At 45.3% G+C, this 16752-nt stretch overlaps 1 protein-coding gene across 1 annotated transcript in view; it reads right to left on the reverse strand.

Moving 5' to 3' along the window:
* Window positions 1–16129, reverse strand: part of NEK7 (NIMA related kinase 7) — a 242607-nt gene extending 226478 nt beyond the window's left edge. Inside the window, exon 1 of the mRNA XM_073592966.1 lies at window positions 15970–16129. The gene's annotated coding sequence lies outside the window, so the exon portion shown is untranslated. The remainder of the gene's footprint in view (window positions 1–15969) is intronic.
* Between the last annotated feature and the right edge of the window lie 623 nt (window positions 16130–16752).

Genomic DNA, 16752 nt, shown 5'->3' on the forward strand with positions numbered 1-16752 from the left:
GCCGCAAACACCCCAAATTGTTCGCTGTTCGAACTTGCGAACAGCCAATGTTCGAGTCGAACATGAGTTCGACTCGAACTCGAAGCTCATCCCTAATCACGAATAACACAACACTGTATCATGAAGAGCAGGTTACCCAGCCTGTTTGCAGGGAGTTCTCAAATCTTTCTGGAAATCTTGAAGTGACCAGATTACTTCCAGTGTAGGTCATATTGGCTTATGCTTTGTATAACTGCAAGCTGCCTGAAGGTACTTTTTAAAAAAAAGAGGGATAGTTAAAACGGGCTTCACCATGTTGTTTATTCCCTTCTTTCACTTGTTTGTATATTCCCTGACATACCGTAGTTTTTGCTCCATTAAACGCACCCCCCCCCCCAAAAAAATGGGGGAAAATGTCTATGCGTCTTATGGAGCGAATATTGACCAGGACCGCCGCAGCGTCACATACCGGCAGAGGAGAGAGGAGGAAAGACATCCTAGGTCCAGCCTGGGCCTGTCATTCAGCCACAAACTGAAAACAGAGTAGCCCGAGCGGCCGAATGGAGTACGGCCGCTGCTTGGGCTGCTCTGTCTTCTGTGACAGGTGAATCGGATATGATGACTTTCTCGCATGGGATTGCCAGAGGGTGAGATGCGGTCAGGCTGCATTGTATGGCACTGGTCTGGCTACATTTCATAGGCACTGGTCAGGCTGCATTTAATGGGCACTGGTCAGGCTGCATTTCATGGGCACTGGTCAGGCTGCATTTCATGGGCACTGGTCAGGCTGCATTTCATGGGCACTGGTAAATATTTTATTTCTTGTTTTCCTCCTCTAAAACCTAGGTGCGTCTTATGGTCAGGTGAGTCTTATGGAGCGAAAAATACGGTAACTGGATTCGCCATCAAGTGGCCATTGCCCCATCTGCTGTAGGCTTCCTATGTTTTGAGATTTGCGCTTATGACCATTATAATTTGTGGGCCTTTACCTCTGGTAAGAGGCGTATGCTGAATGTTTATGCCCAGTGGTGGATCTCGTCAACTTTATTTGCACTTTGCACATTTTGGAGGATTTTGATATTTGTTTCACCTATTTAAAGGACTATGTCAATTACATCAATACATTTTGCTGGTTGCACTTTCACTTTTTGCACTTTGGATCATGTGTAAAATTATGAATTTGTGGACTCTATATTTTAGTTATATGTACGTCTCATTACTTTTTGCACTTTATTAGAGCTGCACAATTAATCGTTAAGACCCCTTTCACACTGGGTCGTTTTGCAGGCGCTATTGCGCTAAAAATGCATGATGCAAGCAACCCAAAGAAACCTGAAAAGGTGTATAACGGAGTGCAGTATTATCAGAGTGAAAACGCTAGAATAGAAAATAGGAGGGAGACCGCGACAACGCATAACGGCAAAGAATTAATGGGACTTTGAAGGTACCACACCAAAAGTTTAAATTCACATTTTTATTGGTACAGATTAAAAGAGTTTAAAACAGGAAACATCCTTGACACATAGGTGTTGATTAACCACTTCAGCCCCGGAAGGATTTGCCCCCGACAAAAACAGAAAATGACTCCTGCGCACAAGTGGTCGACCAAATAGATGGAAGGGAGACACAGGCCTTGCTGCCCTCAAGGATGGGGAATCCTAGCAGACAAAGAAATAAAGAGAAAAGGGCGCACCAGCCACGTGCATTATCTTTTGTAAAACATTTATTGAGTAAAATGATAAAGGAAATTACTCACAAGCAGTAGTAAAACCATATGCCGTATAGCACTGCCCGCTAACACGTTTCGAAGGGCTCGTCCCTTCTTCATCAGAGCTCAGCAGTCAACTGACTGCTGAGCTCTGATGAAGAAGGGACGAGCCCTTCGAAACGTGTTAGCGGGCAGTGCTATATATTCCTCTAAATACCTTTGGAAGGCTTCGTTCATCATTTTAACCACTTGCTGTCAGTTGATGTCCAAGGTTTACGGCATATGATTTTACTACTGCTTGTGAGTAATTTCCTTTATCATTTTACTCAATAAATGTTTTACAAAAGATAATGCACATGGCTGGTGCGCCCTTTTCTCTTTTTATTTCTTAGGATTTGCCCCCTTCCTGATCAGAGCACTTTTTGCTATTCGGCACTGCGTCGCTTTAACTGACAATTGCGCGGTCGTGCGACGTTGGACCCAAACAAAATTGGCGTCCTTGTTTTCCCACCAATACAGCTTTCTTTTGGTGGTATTTGATCGCCTCTGCGGTTTTTATTTTTTGCGCTATAAACAAAAAAAGAGCGACAATTTAGAAAAAAAAAAACACAATATTTTTTACTTGTTGCTAGAATATCCCCAAAAATATATAAAAAAAATTTCCTCAGTTTAGGCCGATATGTATTCTTCTACATATTTTTTAGGGAAAAAAAAAAAATAAGCGTACATTGATTGGTTTGCGCAAAATTTATAGCGTCTACACAATAGGGGATAGTTTATGGCATTGTTATTAATTTTTTTTTTTTTTTTTTTTATTAGTAATGGCGGCGATCTGAGATTTTTATCGTGACTGCGACATTATGGCGGACACTTGACACTATTATGGGACCATTGTCATTTATACAGCGATCAGTGCTATAAAAATGCACTGATTACTGTGTAAATGACATTGGCAGTGAAGGTGTTAACCACTAGGGGGCGATGAAGGGGTTAAGTGTGTCCTAGGGAGTGATTATAACTGGGGGGGGGGGGGATGGGCGTCAACACACATGACAGCGATCACTGCTCCCGATGACAGGGAGCAGTGATCTCTGTCATGACACTAGGCAGAACGGGGAAATGCTTTGTTTACAAAGGCATCTCCCCGTTCAACCCGGTGGACATAGAGTCGGCGGGACCCACGGTCATGGAGAACTCAGCAGGCGCGTGCCCACAGAGTCGCTTCTTACAGGGGACGTACCTGTATGCCCTTTTGCCCACCCGTGCCATTCTGCCGACATATTATCGTGCAGCAGTTAAAGAGAACTGCAGTTACGTATATTGCCAGTTACAGCTGGATAGATCCCCAGATGGTATGATGGGGTATTTCATACAAAAGTCACTGAGGCGTTTGAGGGACAAAGCCTGCTTACTCCCTCTAACACTCCCCCAGGGAGAACTGGCATTGAGTTCTGTCAAAAGTTTTCAGCGTACATGCAGCCTGAACCAGGGAGGTGAACCTGCAACCACTGCATATCAGGGAAAACCCACTGCACTTAAAGCGGTTGTATACCCGCTGTCTTTTAGTGCTCAGAGAGCATTCCAGCCGAAGAGAGCATCGTGTCAACATCGGAAGAAGAGGGAAGAAGGCAGAAGGCAGAAGTCCAGGCCACCGCTAGCAAAAGAGCTGCAGAAGATAGCAAAAGAGCTGCAGAATAGCGGAGGAGCCGGCAGAAGATCAGGACACCGGAAGGAGACGACAGAGAGATCCCCGAAGTCGAAAGAAGACCCCCGAAGTCAGAAGACGACCCCGGAGCTGCCTAATAAATTACTTTAAAAACCTGTGTACTGTGTTTTTTCATTGACACTTTTTTCCCTAGGGGAATGGGTAGGGGTACGATGTACCCCATACTCATTCACAAAGTGTGGGGGGCCGGGATCTGGGGACCCCCTTATTAAAGGGGGCTCCCGGATTCCGATAAGCCCCCCGCCCGCAGACCCTGACAACCAACGGCCAGGGCTGTCGGGAAGAGGCCCTTGTCCTCATCAACATGGGGACAAGGTGCTTAGGGGTGGGGGGGCCCGCAGGGCGCCCCCTTGCCCCAAAGCACCCACCCCCCATGTTGAGGGCATGCGGCCTGGTACGGTTCAGGGGGGGGGGTGCTCGCTCATCCCCACCCCCATTCCTGACTGGCCGGGCTGCGTGCTCGGATAAGGGTCTGGTATGGATTTGGGGGGGGGACCTCCACGTCGTTTTTTCGGCATAGGGGGTTCCCCTTAAGGTCCATACCAGACCCAAGGGCCTGGTATGCTCTTGGAGGGGGAACCCATGCCGGTTTTTTATTTAAAATTTGGCGCGGAGTTCCCCCTCAAGATCATATGAGCAGAAGTCGCATGCCAAAGTCGGATCATGCGAGACAGCGATCCGACTTTAATGATAGTCAATGGGCTGAAGTAGGATCAAAGTCGGACCAAAAGTAGTACAGGGAGCATTTCTAAAGTCGGAACAACTTGTGTCGGACCAGTTAGGACGGCTCCCATAGGGAAACATTGAATTTCACACGTCATGCGACATGAGCTCCCAATGTCGGAGCGTTTGTCGGACCAGTGTGAACCCAGCCTCAAAGTAGAAAATTTCTTCACATTGTAAGGAGTGGTCCATGATTATACAGGTGGTTAGCAGTACTTGTGAAGAAAGTTTAAAAATACAAAGAAAAGCACTAAGGCTATTTTCACACTGGGGCGGGGCGTCATCAGTAAAACGCTTCTAATTTTAGCGGCGCTTTACCGCAGTTATAGTGGCTCTTTTCAGCTGCTAGCAGGTGCTTTTAACCCCAGCGGTGCCCTTTGATTTCAATGGGCAAGGGTGGTGGACAAGCGGTGTATACACCACTTTTGCACCACCCGAAAGATATCGCTTGCAGGGCTTTTTCTAAAGTCCTGCAAGGGCACCGCCCTAGTGTGAAAGCACTCGGGCTCTCACACTGGGGCTGCAGAAAAGGCACTTTACAGGTGCAATTTTAGCCCAAAAGCGCCAGAAAAACGCCCCAGTGTGAAAGGGGTCTAAAAGACCCTAAGCCTAGAACAGTAGGCTAGTCCTCCAAATGCAGGGTATAAAGCACTGCATCAATCAGGTTAAAAACAACTCCTTGTAAATTTGAGTCATATGGAGTTCTCTCACAGTATTTTCAGACACACAATGTGAAGATGATTGCCTGGCCAGTCACAGAGCGCAGCCCGGCTTGCGCATGCGCAGTGCGTGCCCGGCTGTGAAGCCACAGCTGGGCGCCCACAGTGACAATGCCAGCGCCACAGAGAGGAGGGGGAGAGGAGCGGGGCATCATTCACATTGCTGGACCATGGGACAGGCTAGTGTCCAATTAATAAAAGTCAGCAGCTACACTTTTTGTATCTGCTGACTTTTATATGGGTGGAACTCCACTTTAAGGGGTTCTCTGTCCTCCTCTCCCTCCCTGCCACCTAGTGAGTTTTGCTCTGCTCTCCTCCCTGCTTGTATTATAATAGTATCATAATCATACAATCTCCTCTGTGTCCCAGTGTCTGTGCTTAAAAAATAAATAAATAAATAAAAATGCAGACTTCTACTTTATTTCAGAGCGCCTCTCGGCGCTCACGTGACTGCTCGCTGCTCTACTCCTGGCTGACGTCAGTGGGAGTTCTCGGCCCCTCACACTTTAGTTGTCAGCCCAGGATAGGAGACCGGCAAGCAGTAACTTGAGCACCGAGAGGCGCTCTGAAATAAAGTATAAATTGGCTTATTTATTTTATAAAGCACAGACACAGGACACAGTGGGATGATTTACTAAAAGAAAATCCACTCTGCACTACAAGTTCACTTGGAAGTGCAGTCACTGTAGATCTGAGGGGAAGATCTGAAATGAGGGGAAGCTCTGCTGATTTTATCATCCAAATCATGTGCAAGCAAAAATGCTGTTTTTTATTGTCTTTGCATGTCCGCCTCAGAACTACAGCGACTGCACTTGTAGTGCAAAGTGGTTTGCCTTTAGTAAATAACCCCCAATGTTATCAGAGGGGATTGTATGATTATGATACATAGGCTTTACAACCACTTTAACTTAGTTTTTCACTCTTGATACCATACGTTTCTAAGATATGTACCTATGCATTACTTTACAATTTCATAATGTACGTAAGAGATCTGCAACAAGTTTAACATTTGCTTGTGATGCGCTTTATTACAGTATGTATACTCTTCTCTGGATGAGTTATGCTATGGCTTCTCACCTCATTTTAATATTTGTCCTGAAAACCAATAACAATTGAACAAGAATTACATGGACATATGAAGAGAAGGGGAACCCATTACAGTACATTTGCTAAGAGGGGAGAAAATTGATTACACAAGAGATTTAGTGGCAAGTCTACAGAAGACTAAGAAAAAGCCTATAAAAAGCAGACAAAAGGCAGGACCATAGGAGGCCTTGTAGGAGCCTGGCTACTGCATTACTTTTGACAAGCGCTTTCATGGGAAAAAAAAAAATGACTGTCTTGCTTGTCGAATTTGGGTGCATGCTACTTCAGTATGAATGCAGCTTAAGATACAGATATATTAATATGTAAATCTTGTGTAAAAGCATTAACAAATACGACCCTATATTATACAAAACATTGTGAAGCATTGATAAATAGATCCCATACTGTATGAAACACTAATCAATGAGTAGAAAGTAAATGATCTGCAAACATATGATAAGCTCTCAAATTAAAACAGGTGATTTTGTAATGGTTTGTTCTTAAACACCTTACATGAAGGGACTGAATGTTTTTAAGAACTTGAAAAAAGGCGATAACAGAAAGCAGTTCTCACAGATGACTGTCATGGCACAAGATTAGAAAACACACAACTTTTCAGTGCATTTCTTAACCACTTGCCGATGGCTACAGCGCAGCCAGGCAGTTCTAGGAGGCCATCATATGACAGACTCTCGTGCTCTGGGGCGCACATCTGGAAGTGTGCGTGATCGCTGGCATCACGGATTGGGATAAAGGGACAATCACAGCAGCCCTTTACCACGTGATCGCTTCATCCAATGACGGAGCGATCACTTTGGCAACAAACCAGCATCATGCCCGGTTCAGCTCATGATGCTGTGGCGTTTCTCTCTCCCCTCACGCTCTATCATTTTGAGGAGAGAGAAACACTGCAGCAGTGTGAATTGGCTTGATCTTGTGTGCCCTACAGTGAATATCAGTGCCACCACAGTGCTCATCAGTGATTGCTAATCAGTGCCCTACAGTGCACATCAGTGAGTGCGCTGCTGTGCCACTAAAGTGCTCATCGGTGCCCAATAGTGCACAACAGTGTCCCTTTAAAGCCGTTGGGCAGAAGTGACAATTGACATCGCTTCATACAAGGGCATTGAGTCAAGTGGGGGCCATCAATCTCTCACTTGACTTCCTGCCTCTCATGGAACAGCATTGGATCGTCTCCGCCGCTACTGACGGATCCGGTAAGCGACAGAGACGACCGAGGCGCGGTGGGAGGGGGTGGGCACCTCTCCCGCCGCCGATAAAAGTGATCTTGCGGTGAACCCGCGGTGGAGACCACTTTTATCATAAAGTGGACTGCCCGCCGTTGAAGAAAATACCGGGGTTATGGAGGCTAACTGCTGCCATAACAAAAAGGTATTTAATGTCAAAGTAGCGACGTAAATCCAAGGTGGGCGGTACAGAAGTGGTTAATATGACAATTTTGTGAAAAAATAAATAAATCTTCATTTTGCAAAGAAATGTGGGGAAAAAATTACAACTTCAAAAAAAACTCACCAAGCCTCTTACAAAATACCTTGGAGTTTCCAAAAAGGGTCATTTGGGGGTATATTTGTACTGTCCTGGCTTGTTACTGTTTCAAGAAATTAGATAGGCCATGAGTACATCAGGTGTGATCAATTTTCAATGATTGCCACCATAGTTTGTGGACTCTATAACCTTCACAAAGACCAAATAATATACACTGATTTGGGTTTATTTTTTACCAAAGATATGTAGCAGTATAACTTTTGGTAAACATTTCTGAAAAAAAATTTGCAAAATTTTATAACAGAAATGAAGAAAAATGCATTTTCTTTACAAAACTTTCAGTCTTATTTATATTTGTAGCGCAAACAATACAAAACCCAGTGATAACTAAAAGCGGAGCGCCACCCAAAAGGGGAAGCTCCGCTTGTTTGCTTCCTTCCATGTTTGGTACATTTTGGAGGGAGAAGGGGGAGTAGGTACCCGTTTTTGATAGGTACCTGCTCCCACTTCCGGGTGACTTTGCTGCAGTAAAGTCCCCCCGCTGCTGGGCCGTTCACAAAGCGCAGCGCGCTTCGTCCATGTGCAGTAGGGAGCCGGCTGTGAAGCCGCAAGGCTTCTTTACCAGTTTCCCTTAGACCCCTTTCACACTGGGGCGGTTTGCAGGCGTTATTGCGCTAAAAATAGCGCCTGCAAACCGCCCCTAAACAGCCTCCGCTGTTTGTTCAGTGTGAAAGCCCGAGGGCTTTCACACTGAAGCGGTGCGCTGGCAGGAGAAAAAAAAATCTCCTGTCAGCCGCTTCTTTGGAGCGGTGAAGGAGCGGTGTATTCACATGGGAATATATTTCAATGGGACAGCGCGGCTATACCGCGGCTATAGCTGCGCTATACGAGGGGATTTAACCCTTTTTCGGCCGCCAGCGGGGGGGTTAAAACCGCACCGCTAGCGACCGAATACCGCAGTAAAACAGCGCTAAATATAGCGCTGTTTTACCGCCGACGCTCCCTACCGCCCCAGTGTGAAAGGGGCTTTACAATAAATGGCAGCGGCAGCTCCCGAGAGTTGATTGAAAAAAATTGGCTGGGGTGAAGACACCACTGGATTCCAGGACATGTAAGTGTCCTAATATCAAAGTCAGCAGCTATAGTATTTGTAGCTACTGGCTTTTTATTTTTTCTGAAGGAGCCTGGAGCTCCGCTTCAAATATCACCAAAATAAAAGTTTACTTGTGTGAAAATAAGGACAAAAAATTCACATGGGTACAGTTAAATAGTGATCAGCGCAACTTTCTATAACTAAATAGACAATAACTGACAAATATATACACAATAACAAAATAATGGACTAATGCTGTGCTAAGTGAAAAATGTCCTTTCAAACAATGTGCCAGAAATCGTGTGACAAATAACTGGTAAATTATTCTTGTGATATACAATTCTTCTGTGTATTATCTTCGTGGTTCTTGTGAACTTAGTGCTTCCAGAGCTCTTACCTCAATGAGGAATATAAACTGCCTTATGGATCTCCTGAAAAAAGAATCTCCACCTTTAGATCCCGCACGATCACTACGGTTCCTGGTGATCCTGGACACGGTTACCGGTTTCCAGCAGTGTCACCGACTTTCCAGACAAACACCAAACAAACTCAGCTACTGACTTGAGTATCTACTGAGAATTCCAGCAATAAGATCTCACACCAAACCTCTCAGCCCTGAAGCAAGCACAAATACAGATTTGTTTGTCACATGATTTCTGGCACATTGTTTGAAAGGCCATTTTTCACTTAGCACAGCATTAGTCCGTTATTTTGGTATTGTGTATATATTTGTCACAGTGACTGTCTATTTAGTTATAGGAAGTTGCGCTGATTACCCATTTATATATACCCATTTTTGTGCACTGTGTACACTAAAGGTCCACCAGCTGTTTTCATTTAGTTAGGTTTTCACTTATATTTGATTAAGTTCACTTGGTAGCGCGAGGGATTATCCCATTTCTTCATATGGGTACAGTGTTGCATGACTAAATAATTATCAAAGTGTTAAGAGCACGGAAAAGCTGAAATTTGGCCTGGTTGGGAAGGGGGTATAAGTGCCCAGTAGGCAAGTGGTTACTATTCTTTTATTAACCGCTTCAGCCCGGTAAGATTTTACCCACTTCCTGACCAGTGCGATTCGGCACTGCGTCACTTTAACTGACAATTGCGCGGTCGTGCAACGTTGCACCCAAACAAAATTGAGGTCCATTTTTTTCCCACAAATAGACCTTTCTTGTGGTGGTATTTGATCATCTTTGCGGTTTTTATTTGACCCTCTTATGGCTCCCCCCCCCCCCCAGCAATGATGATGTCATAAGCCTAGGCTTTTTACCAGACAAGAAACCGGAAGTGGGCTGTAAAAGGTATTTTCTGGCAGAAAAAAAATGGTTTTACTATCCAAAGTTAAAACAACAAGTGCAGAAGATTTAATAGATGGAAAGTTGAAAAAATTACTGAAGGTCTGCTTTGAGCTATGTAAGCAGTTTTTATGTCAAAAGTAGTAAATGAAGAGCATAGAAAAGAGCCAATGGCTCAAACTTTTTTTTTTTTTTAACACTAGTAAATATGCAATGTTACAAATTTAGCAAAAAGATTTTAAAAAATTAAATAAAATAAAAATAAATTTCAGTCCTTGTACCAAACTTCTTATTAACAGAGGTTTTATTGCTACTTTCTTAACATAACTCCCCCATGGCGGATAGGTCATTAACCACTTAAAGACCAGAAGGATTTGCCCCCTTAACGACCAGGCCATTTTTTGTGATGCGGCACTGTGTCACTTTAACTGACAATTGCGCAGTCGTGCGATGCTGTACCCAAACAAAATGTATGTCCTTTTTTTCCCCATAAATAGAGCTTTCTTTTGGTGTCACCTCTGTGTTTATTTTTTTGCGCTATAAACCAAAAAAAAAATTATTATAAGGTCTAAAAACAATATATTTTTTGCTATAATAAATATCTAAAAAAAATAAAAATTTCTTCCTCGGTTTAGGCCAATATGTATTCTGCTACATATTTTTTGAAGAAAACAAAACAAAAAAACCCGCAAGCAGCGTATATTGATTGGTTTGCGCAAAAGTTATAGCATCTACAAAATAGGGCAAAAATTTATGGCATTTTTTTTTTTTTTTTTTTTACTGGTAATGGCGGTGATCAGATCGGACACTTTTTTGGGACCACTGACATTTATACAGCAATCAGAGCTAAAAAATAGCCACCGATTACTATATAAATGTCACTGGCAGGGAAGGTGTTAACACTAGAGGGCGATCAAGGGGTTAAGCGTTCCCTAGGGGATGTGTTTAAAACTGTATGGGGGGCTGGGCTGACTGGAGGAGGAGAGAGATCACTGTTCCTAATCACTAGGAACAGTAGATCTCTCTCTACTCCCTTGACAGAAAGGGATCTGTTTGTTTACACTGACAGATCCCCGTTCTGCCTGTCTCTGGAGCGATCGCGGGTGGCCGTCAGACAGAGTCTGCCGGACCCGCTGGTTGGCTCCCCTGCTAGCGAAATGGTCGCATGCGCCCACCCACTCACAGATCGCTGTGTACACACCCAACGTACAATGATGCAGATTCGCGCAGGGGAGCCAATCTGCCGCAGTACAACTGCGGCGGCTGTTCCGTAACTAGTTAAAGAGGAAGTAAAGTCTTCCTCTTTATTTGTACCTATAGGCCGAAATGGGGTTAAATCCGCCGCAAAATGTCGCTGCAGCGGCGCTTTGCCGGAGGCATCATGGCGCTGCCCCATTGTTTTTAATGGGCCGGAGTGGTGGAGGAGCGGTGTATTCACCGCTCCTACACCGCTGCAAAGAAGCTGCTGGCAGGACTTTTTGTGACACCCTTTACGACGGACTTTCTGAATGAACGGACTTGCCTACACACAATCCACCAAAGTCCGTCGAATTCATATGTGATGACGTACGACCGGACTAAAACAAGGAAGTTCATAGCCAGTAGCCAATAGCTGCCCTAGCGTGGCTTTTGTCCGTCAAACTAGCATACAGACGAGCGGACTTTTCGACCGGGCTCGATTTCAACGGATTGATTTAAAACATGTTTCAAATCTAAGTCCGTCCAACTTTTGAGCAAACAAAGCCCACACACGATCGAATTGTCCAACGAAATCCAGTACGCCAGACCAAGTCTGCCGTAAAGTCCGCTCGTGTGTACGCGGCATTAGCCATCTTTCCCCAGATAGACAGTACAGGAGGGAAGGATCTGTGCATACGGGATAAAAACGGGCTTTTTACACAATGCAGAGGATTAGTGCTTTAAGTTCCACAGTGAGTATAACAAGCATGCTTTTCTGCATATACAGACAGATTTTTACTGTTATGGGTTTAGTAACACTTTAAATAAGCAAAGATCTCATTTATTTACAAGGAAAGTAGGAATGCTAACATAAAAACACTAAGGCTGCTTTCACACAGGGGCAGGTGTCGACGGTAAAATGCCGCTAGTTTTAGCTGTGTTTTACCGTCTTTTTAGCGGTGCTATTCGGCTGCTAGCGGGGCGCTTTTAACTCCTGCTAGCAGACGAAGGGTTAAATGCGCCCATGTAGCACCGTTGCCGCAGTGCTTTGGCAGTGGTGCCCATTAATTTCAATGGGCAGGAGCAGTGTATACACTGCTCCTTCGCCGCCCCAAAGATGCTGCTTGCAGGTTATTTTTTAACGTTCTGACAGCGCATCGTCCCAGTGTGAAAGCATTTAGGCTTTCACACTGGAACTGCAGGGGAGGGGTTTTTCTAGTTCTATTTTTAGCCCAAAAGGGCCCAGTGGTAAAGGGGGTCTAAAAATACTACTACAGAGCATATAAAACATAGATGACACTTTACGTATGGTCATCCCCAAGATTCTGTGCGTCTTGGCTGGACTAAATGGGAAAACAGAGCATTATCATTCGCCCTCACTTTTTATGTTGAATCAGTTTTATTAAGTATGAGATGAAACAATACAAAATGAAACATGGGAGAATCATCCGAATCCAACGGATATACAATATAGGTAGATAGGTCCGCGCTTAGGACAGTGTGAGAGCTGCTGCCTATTCCTGATTGGTACCCCAAAGGGTCCAATTATTGAATAAGTGAATGGTATGGGAATAAAGACGGCGCTGCCCTCTAATTGATTGGGTGCTATAAACTAGTGTGGTAAGTGAACCCTGATAATAAAATTATGTGTCCATAGTGCAATCTCACAGAATTTTCAGAAATAACCAAAGAGCAAAAAAACGAAAAATCAAAAAACCAAAAAAAACCAAAAAAACAAAAAACCGTAACCTCAGTACATGAGACACTAATAAATAAATAAAATCCCCCCGGTGGGGTAGATACGTATGTCAAAATAGAGAGTGTAAAGATAAAAGTGAACTCTGTGATATAATATTTTGTATTTTTTCTATTTTATTTCCTCAAAAGTTTTGGGACAAGATGGCGCCAAGAGTGATGTGAATTATGTGATAGAAAATAATTATTTATATGTGTATGTAGTGCTACTGTGGTATCCGTGTTGCCGTTACCATGTGTATATACAAATTAATAACTAGGGTCATGGATTACTCCAATATTCAAAAGTATTGGGACACCATGGCATTTGTGAACCAAGAAAAAAAAAAAAACTTAATTATGAACCATGAAAAAAAAAAACTTAATTATGACACCCTATTAGTAAACTCCCTATGAGTTAGATGCGAATATATAAAAGCATACAGCAGCCATAAAATCCAGTTCTATAAGTGCATGATAAGCAATCATTAGCTTCTAAAAAGTCCATGCAAGGGGTCATATATTAATGACCAGGTGGAGAAGACAAAGTTCAAGTATAAATGCTGTTTATTTCATCCTTGGGGACACACTACAGTGACTTCTGTGCCTTTCAATCAAGATGGTGACTTTGAGGTGCTCACCCCCCAATAATACCCCACTCACCAGAGATGATCACCCCTGCAGGGGTACCGAGCGACAGAGTGGGTGTCCCAGGGCAGGTGATGTTCAACCTAGTGTGCTTCCATTCCTCTACTGTGTGCGGTCCTCACAGCTACTCCAGGGAAAAGATGTGCTCTAATATGATCAGGCTATTCCAACGATTTGCCACCTTCAACTCTCCAGTATACCGGAGAAAAAGAAACACAAGGGGGACTCCTGTTTCCATGTGTTCATCTCCAAAGCATTACACTAGGTTGAACATCACCTGCCCTGGGACACCCACTCTGTCGCTCGGTACCCCTGCAGGGGTGATCATCTCTGGTGAGTGGGGTATTATTGGGGGGTGAGCACCTCAAAGTCACCATCTTGATTGAAAGGCACAGAAGTCACTGTAGTGTGTCCCCAAGGATGAAATAAACAGCATTTATACTTGAACTTTGTCTTCTCCACCTGGTCATTAATATATGACCCCTTGCATGGACTTTTTAGAAGCTAATGATTGCTTATCATGCACTTATAGAACTGGATTTTATGGCTGCTGTATGCTTTTATATATTCGCATCTAACTCATAGGGAGTTTACTAATAGGGTGTCATAATTAAGTTTTTTTTTTCATGGTTCATAATTAAGTTTTTTTTTTTTCTTGGTTCACAAATGCCATGGTGTCCAAATACTTTTGAATATTGGAGTAATCCATGACCCTAGTTATTAATTTGTATATACACATGGTAACGGCAACACGGATACCACAGTAGCACTACATACACATATAAATAATTATTTTCTATCACATAATTCACATCACTCTTGGCGCCATCTTGTCCCAAAACTTTTGAGGAAATATAATATTTTGTATTTTTTCTATTTTATCACAGAGTTCACTTTTATCTTTACACTCTCTATTTTGACATACGTATCTACCCCACCGGGGGGGATTTTATTTATTTATTAGTGTCTCATGTACTGAGGTTACGGTTTTTTGTTTTTTTTGGTTTTTTGATTTTTCGTTTTTTTGCTCTTTGGTTATTTCTGAAAATTCTGTGAGATTGCACTATGGACACATAATTTTATTATCAGGGTTCACTCACCACACTAGTTTATAGCACCCAATCAATTAGAGGGCAGCGCCGTCTTTATTCCCATACCATTCACTTATTCAACGGATATACAAGTATACAGTGATATCACAATAACAACAATAGAACAAGTATCACATAAGCGTGATAAAATATAGGTATATAAGGCATGGTAAAGTGAGCATACTGGGGGAAAGGCACATTCTTCATTCCAGTACCAGGGTCCCTGACAGCTGGAAATAACCTCCAAGGTCCCCCAACGGGGAGGTGTGTTCATAGGTCTCCTCTCACCAACATGTCAGTATCAGGGCACAGCCCACAGGGGCCCCAGCGCGTCCGCATCAGAGCAGACAGGGGCCCCAACGCGTCCGCATCAGAGCAGACAGGGGCCCCAACGCGTCCGCATCAGAGCACGGCAGACAGGGGCCCCAACGCGTCCGCATCAGAGCACGGCAGACAGGGGCCCCAACGCGTCCGCATCAGAGCACGGCTGACAGGGGCCCCAACGCGTCCGCATCAGAGCACGGCTGACAGGGGCCCCAACGCGTCCGCATCAGAGCACGGCTGACAGGGGCCCCAACGCGTCCGCATCAGAGCACGGCTGACTGGGGCCCCAACGCGTCCGCATCAGAGCACGGCTGACAGGGGCCCCATCAGGTCAGTATCAGAGCACGGCTGACAGGGGCCCCATCAGGTCAGTATCAGAGCACGGCTGACAGGGGCCCCATCAGGTCATTATCAGAGCACGGCTGACAGGGGCCCCATCAGGTCATTATCAGAGCACGGCTGACAGGGGCCCCATCAGGTCAGTATCAGAGCACGGCTGACAGGGGCCCCATCAGGTCAGTATCAGAGCACGGCTGACAGGGGCCCCATCAGGTCAGTATCAGAGCACGGCTGACAGGGGCCCCATCAGGTCAGTATCAGAGCACGGCTGACAGGGGCCCCATCAGGTCAGTATCAGAGCACGGCTGACAGGGGCCCCATCAGGTCAGTATCAGAGCACGGCTGACAGGGGCCCCATCAGGTCAGTATCAGAGCACGGCTGACAGGGGCCCCATCAGGTCAGTATCAGAGCACGGCTGACAGGGGCCCCATCAGGTCATTATCAGAGCACGGCTGACAGGGGCCCCATCAGGTCAGTATCAGAGCACGGCTGACAGGGGCCCCATCAGGTCATTATCAGAGCACGGCTGACAGGGGCCCCATCAGGTCAGTATCAGAGCACGGCTGACAGGGGCCACATCGTCACAGAGGACACTCCGGGTGGTCAGGGTGACAGGACAAGGCCAGGTACACACAGGGCTCTCCCCCTCCCCCGGTGTGTGGTCAGGGAGTTCTCTCATTCTCCTGGGAGACCGCACACACAACATGCGTAATGATGACAGAGTCTCCGCACAAACTTCCAGGAAGCTTTCTTCCTCCTCCACTACTACACGGCTCACAACTCCAGAACAAGTATGAGGCATGGCCGGCTCTCACCTGTACAGACCGCCGCCGTTCCGGGCTGTCCAGTCACCGCACGTACACACCGACCGGCCACCTGTACCGCGGGCCGCACAACTCCTCACAGCGGAGCGCGGCCTCCAACTGACGGCCACGGCATCCCAGCATGCGCAGCGTCCGAAGGGGGCGGGGCTTAGGGGGAAGCGAGCGGTGACTCTGCTGGAATGTGAAGTCGCGCACGATGTGAGAGGAGAGTGAGGGCAACTTTTACACTGCGCACACCTGCGCTTCCCTACAACGATAGCACTACAGTACAGAGGAACAGCTCGCCGCCGTTCTGTGTATTGGATAGTTTTTTTTGGTCTTCGAAACCATGGTTTCATAGGTGCCGCTCGTGTCCCGTAGAGCGCTGAGCACAGACTGCGGCCACATATCGGGGTCACGTGACGTCGGGCAGCGGGAGAGCTCCTGTGTGTCTGAGGGGTCGCCTTGTCCCGGCTGTGTGTGTGACTGGGAGCAGATATGGGAGCCCCTCCTGGAAATAATGGACTTCTCTCTCATGTATCTGGGCCAGGTCCTAACATTTTCTCTGACAGCTGGATTTTTCCATTCTTTGCACACAAATTACAATTTTTGCTGCCGGAGCCATTTTTCCACAGGTTTAAAAACAAATTAGGCCTGAAGACTACATAAACCCCCCAAACATTATACATTTTATGAAAGCAGACACCCTAGAGAATGAAATAGTAGTAGTTCCCATTTTTGTTCCTTGATATTACTGCAAAGGGCTAGGAAACACAAACATTTCAGTAAAATACA

This window comes from Aquarana catesbeiana, linkage group LG07 (genome assembly GCF_042186555.1).
Source record: "Aquarana catesbeiana isolate 2022-GZ linkage group LG07, ASM4218655v1, whole genome shotgun sequence".
In the NCBI taxonomy this organism is placed as follows: domain Eukaryota; kingdom Metazoa; phylum Chordata; class Amphibia; order Anura; family Ranidae; genus Aquarana; species Aquarana catesbeiana.